Here is a 6,279-nt window from a genome sequence, read left to right on the forward strand (position 1 = left end):
GGCTGAATGTCGAGGCCGATTGTCGAGGCCGATTGTTGAGGCAGATTGTCAAGGCCGATTATTAAGGTCGATTGTCAAGGATGATTGTCGAGGCCGATTGTCGAGGCCAATTGTTAAGGACGATTGTCGAGGCCGATTATCGAGACCGGATATCGAGGCCGATTATCGGTGCCAGTTATCGATACCAATTATGAGTATGTGATAGCATAACATCATGATATATGCCCATACACATCATCTGCATGTTTGTTATGAGATGTGGTCGACCATTGCATATGCCATAAGATGAATTATTATAGGACTCCCTGATAGGAGGAGTTGCCCACATGAGTGCACGATACGTGTAGGCTTATTGCATGACTGGATGGTATGACTCATTTTCTGATATGACATATGCAATGGTCATATCACATTTTCTGACTGGATGGTCATATCACATTTTGTAATATGACCACCATACGCCCTAGCAACATCAGGGCCGTGACTTCCACAGGCATGTCATGGATGGCTAGATGGGACACTGAAAATATTTAGTTCTAACATACGGGTACCATAGATGTCCCTGGGTGAAAATTTCTAAACCCCCTGAGGTAAGGGGATGATCTAATGTCTAGATCAAGTGGGTATACATGAGCGCATAAGGGCCATAAATCAGTAGGCTACGTCTCCCACTATGTCATGTTCAATTGAAAAGGGGTGTGACCTTACCACCTGAGTGAGGGGGCAATATCTAGGTTGACTTTGACCAGCTTAAGGAATGGGTCCACTATCGATGAGTCGGGCCTAATATTTGCAAGTGGATAGTGAAGTCTTTTTTACTTACCCAATTGTACGCTCGGATAGGGGCGGAAGATAGTGTAGAGTGTAATAGACCCTGGTGATGATCCCAGAGATGTACAATACTGATATATGGACTTATTGAGCAGTAGTTGCATACTCATTCATTCATTCATTCATTCACTATCCACTTGGGCTGGTGGTGCCTAACTAATTGTTCTGTGTATCCTCGCAATGGCCAGAATTTCGGTTGGGGCACGCGACCAACCTGAGATCAGGAGTTTACCACATTGAGTGTAGCTATCCAAATTTAGGTATGAGACTAGTTTGGATAGAAGTCCCTTGTGATGGACCCCATAACCTGCGATACTACGTACTATCATTCCGACTTCACACTCCAGTTTGGTCATTTCATTCGCACCGCATATTGCATTGCATCCCCAACACATAACATTTGGTTTACTATGCTTTTATATTTGGCATGGCCTAGATACGGCTAACGGTATTCATGGATTCGTCAGGATTTACATATTGCATTGTATCCTCAGTATATGATATTTGGCTTACTATGTCTCTGATTGCATAGTTGATCTATATTGCTTCCTCGGTATATTATATTGGCTTATTATGTTTTTACATAGCATAGCCTGGATAAGGTTATTGGTATTTATAGACTTACTAGTATGTTTTCACATTGCTCTGATATTGCATGCTTGACACTTACCTTGTGCACACACTTACACCACCTTCTAAGCTTTTTATAAGCTTATGCACGATAGATGTGTGCAGGTGGCGTTAGGTCGCAGCAGCGTTGAGCTTGGAGCATGCAGCTGTCTTCTAGAGCTTTGATTTTCGATATATGTATATTTCCCTTTTCAGCACTCTATTCAACTGTTTATATTAGTGGATATGTGATGATGATGTTGCCTTTATGATTTGGGTAAACTTATGGTTATGCTTATTATAAGATAAATGTATGTTGGAAAATCCTCCTTATAGGATCCTAGGATCGGAATCTAGTGTATGGGCGCTGGGAGCCGAGAATGGGGTACTATGGAGCCTGTCGCCATCGAATTTAGCGATCGAAAATTCTGTGAGCTCGGTTTTCGAGTTTGGGATGTGACACCCACTCACTAATGGCTTCCCACAAATGGGCCTCTAAGGCCGATATCCAACATCAATAATGATCAATTTAACTTCTAAGGCCCGAAATGGCCTTGGCACCCAAGATTCCAGAAAGTTGTCCTCTTATAAGAAAAGGATAAAAGGGAAGAATTAAAAAGAATCCAGGTTAGATTCTTTTGATTGCTTCTAGATGCCAATTGCTTGCTATTATCATGGGAAAGTTCTTGTAGCGAAAAGCTTATAGTGAGGTTTGTATGAATTCTGCATCATTCATACATTTTGTCAAGAGTTTTTTCTCATTGTAAACTTCACCTTTTACCTACCAGCCTTTTCAATTCTCCAATACTTTACTTTCCAGTTCTAAATTTTAGGGTTTTTTTATAGATGAGAATACCCCTACAAATCCAAACCCATTTTCTAAAGTCTTCTCTCCTCTTCATACGAGAACACCCTTCTACAAAGAATCCATTTTTTGAAATCTTCTCCTCTCTTCCTACAAGAATATCCTTCTACCAAAAACTCATTTTCTGAAATCTTCTCCTCTCTTCCTATGAGAATACCCTTCTATAAAAAAAAAAAACCCCCATCTTCCTGAAATCTTCTCATCTCTTCCTATTTCTTCTTGAAATTTTATCCTTTCTATTTATAAAATTTAGATCTTTTTTTTATAGACAAGAATACCCTTACTACTACACACCGTTACTTCTTTTTTCTTCATTTTCTTTATTAAGGAAGGACAAAAATAACACATCCATTGAAGAAGCCACGCATTACAGGTATATTTGAACACCCCTCAAACCTAAACCTTAAACCCTAAAAATTTGCATTTGCATGAGTTTTTAATCAATTTCACGAAGTTCTCGGTCAATTTCACTGAGTTGTTGGTTAATTTTCCTGAGTACTCAATCAATTTTACTTTGAATTTCAATTAATTTGTTTCTTTCTTTAAGTGGGCTTTATGGGTTTAAATTCTATACTTCTCCATCTATGAACTTGATTAAAGTATATATATGGATGTTGTTTGGATGCTTATTATAGGTACTTGTGTCTGATCAAGAACAAGTTTCCTATAGAGGAAGAAACAGGGTGCTTTAATGAATGTACATTCCATGTACCCGACCAAGGATATGGGATATGTCATTCATGGCATTGCTTAAAGGAATTAGACAGTTTGTATGCCCGATTAAGGACACAGATTGTGCTTTCTCTGTATAAGTGGTATCAATCTAGATCAAGGTGAATCAACAGACAAAACAAGGTTGGAATAATTAGGGGTGGATTCGAAAGTCCTAGTCCTCTCTCTCTGATTGAATTTTCTTCCCTGTTCTTAATTAATTATTTTTCATAAAATTGTGCTTAGTAATTCATTCCATTATTTGTTGGATTAGTTAAGGAGAATCATAGATTTGAATTGTGACGACCAGTCCTCGTGGGAACGATCTCGTAATACGTACCGTATCTACATCTGATTCGTATACTTGCGAGTTTAAAAATCATTTAAATCGTGTTGGTTTAAATAAAACATCAAGTTTTTGGCGCCGTTGCCGGGGACTGTTTTGTTCCAATTGGATTTAGGATTCTCTCTTATCATAATTCATAGTCTTAGGTTTTTTACTAACTCTAGGTTAAATTTTTTTGAAACTAACCTATTTCCTGTTTTGTAGGGACCTGACATAAACTACTAATTTGGTAATCTCTTTCCAAATTTTCTATTTTTTTCTAATTTCTATTTTTAGAATTAAGGTTTTATTTTTTTATTTATTTATTTTTTTTTTTAGAAAGTTTCTATTTCTAGGCTATTTTATTTTTTATTTTTTATTTTTTTTATTTTTAGAAATTTCCTATTTTCTAATTCTAGATTCTGATTCTTCTTTCAAGTAACTTTCTATTTTCTAGTTTAGGTTTTATTATTTTTAGAAGAGTCTTTAGGTTTTATTTTTTTAGAAAGTTTCTCTTTTTAGAAACTAACTTAGCTTTTATTTCTAAGATTACAAACTTTCTTTTTTAGAAATTAACCGTTGCTTAGGGATTTTTTTTCTAGCATTATTTAATTTATTTTTGTTGTCTTTTTGTTTACAGGAATTAAGGAAGGAAGCTGCTAAATAACATTGTCTTCAAAAGGAGGAGCCCTCTATTCTTCAGACATCAATCATCTCCTTTTCCGGGTTCTTTCTTCCCATTCTTAATTACATAGTTTTAACTTGTTTTAGAATCTCATAGTTTCTAGGTCTAGTTTTATTTCTCTTAGGTTGCTTCTTAGTTTAGTTTTCTTTCTTACATTGCAATAACATAGTTTATGCTAGGACGTAGATCTCTGAATTTAGAACTAGCACCGTTTGATCCTGAGATTGAAAGAACAATTCGTGAAAGATTGAGAAATAATCCTGTTGAAATGGCGAATGAGACTGAAGTTAAAGCTCTCAAAGATTATTCAGCTCCTGTCCAATTTAATGCGCCTTCATGCATAGTGTTGCCAACCACTACGGCAGCACACTTTGAACTTAAACCAGGAGTCATACAATTGTTGCCATCCTTTTATGGATTGGACAAGGAGGACCCATATCATCATGTGAAAGAATTCTTAAACATTTGCTCCACCTTTAAGTTCCAAAACTTCTCAGACGATTCGATCCGCCTACGCCTGTTTCCTTTTTCTTTGAAGGATAAGGCGAAAGCATGGTTGAATTCTTTAGAAGTTGGATCTATCACTACATGGGACCAACTGTCTAAGAAGTTCTTAAACAAGTTCTTTCCCGTTCACAAAACCAATGCCCTCCGTAGAGAAATTACTAACTTCACACAAAAAGAGGGCGAGCACTTTCATGAATGTTGGGAAAGATGGAAGGACTTGCTTCTTAAATGTCCTCACCATGGTTTTGAGAAGTGGCAACAAGTTCAATACTTCTATGACGGTCTGACACCACAGAACCGTCGCATGGTTGATGCCACCAGTGGAGGGTCATTCATGACCAAAAGTGATGTCGAAGCGTGGAACTTCTTTGAAACCTTGTGCGAAAATTCCCAGCAATGGGATTATTCAAATAGAGGTGACAGAAGTCCCCAACCACAAAAGAGAGGTGGTATATATGAGATAGGAGTCATGCCAGAGCTGAGCGCCAAGCTTGATAACCTGACAAAGAAAGTTGATGCTCTGGTATTAAATAATGGACCACCACAAACAGCTCAAGTCAAGGCATATGCCACATGTTCTAGCCCTGCCCATCCTATGCAGTCTTGTCCATCTGGTGCAGCATTCCCAGAACTTCTCTCTGAACAAGTTCATGCTATGAACACTTTTCACAAATCTGGGAATGATCCTTACTCGAACACATACAACCCAGGGTGGGCTAGACATCCAAATTTTTCTTGGGCAAAAGGACCACAACAAGGAGGACCATCTGGAAATCCTCCTATGCAACCTTACTCCCAAGTGGGCAATCAACAACCTCAACAGTTCTCACAGTATCAACAAGTGCCTCCACAATCAAGGAAACCATCTCTTGAGGATACACTCCATCTTTTCATGCAGAGTTCTCTCCAATTCCAAAAAGACACCCAACAAACCTTACTGGCCAACCAGCAAAGCTTACATGCAAATGCACAATCCATTGCCAAGCTGGAAGCACAAATGGGTCAACTAGCTGCCACATTGAGTGAGAGAGAGAAGGGCAAGTTCCCTGGCCAACCTGAGGCTAATCCAAAGGGACAGTATGAGATTGGCTCTAATTCCAACCAAGGGCAATATCATGAACAGGCCAAATCGATCACTACCCTTAGGTCAGGCAAGCAGATTGATAACAGAATAGAGATGCCTGGGGATGAATCAAATTCTAAAACAGAAGATCAAGATGAAGCAGAGAGCCATACCAATGCATCCAAAGTCCAAAAGCTCTCTGACTCTCCAAGAGCCACTAATGTGCAACCTTATGTGCCCAAAGAACCCTTTCCTCAACGTCTGGCACCAATAAAGAAAAGAAATAACTTTGATGAAATCTTGGATGTGTTTCAAAAAGTGCAAGTCAACATCCCATTGCTTGACGCTATCAAGCAAGTCCCTACTTACGCTAAGTTTCTTAAGGATTTATGCACTCAAAAGCGTAAGCAGAATGTTCATAAGAAAGTCTTCCTTGCAGAGCAGCTCAGCTCCATGATTCAACATAACACCCCTCCTAAATTTAGGGATCCAGGAGCTCCCACCATTTCTTGCGGCATAGGAGATCATAAGATCGGGAAGGCATTACTCGATTTAGGGGCGAGTGTCAATTTGTTACCATATTCGGTTTATGAGCAGCTAAGACTTGGTGAGTTGAAACCGACTAAGGTAACATTACAACTAGCCGATAGATCTGTCAAGGTGCCCCGGGGTGTTATTGAAGA

The 6,279-nt window shown here is 38.7% G+C and overlaps 1 non-coding gene across 1 annotated transcript; it reads right to left on the reverse strand.

Moving 5' to 3' along the window:
* Positions 1-4,672: 4,672 nt before the first annotated feature.
* LOC131228256 (small nucleolar RNA R71) lies at positions 4,673-4,779 on the reverse strand. Its single transcript, XR_009162768.1, has one exon. It is a non-coding gene; the product is annotated as a small nucleolar RNA R71 (small nucleolar RNA).
* Between the last annotated feature and the right edge of the window lie 1,500 nt (positions 4,780-6,279).

The sequence above is a fragment of the Magnolia sinica genome, chromosome 15, assembly GCF_029962835.1.
Source record: "Magnolia sinica isolate HGM2019 chromosome 15, MsV1, whole genome shotgun sequence".
In the NCBI taxonomy this organism is placed as follows: domain Eukaryota; kingdom Viridiplantae; phylum Streptophyta; class Magnoliopsida; order Magnoliales; family Magnoliaceae; genus Magnolia; species Magnolia sinica.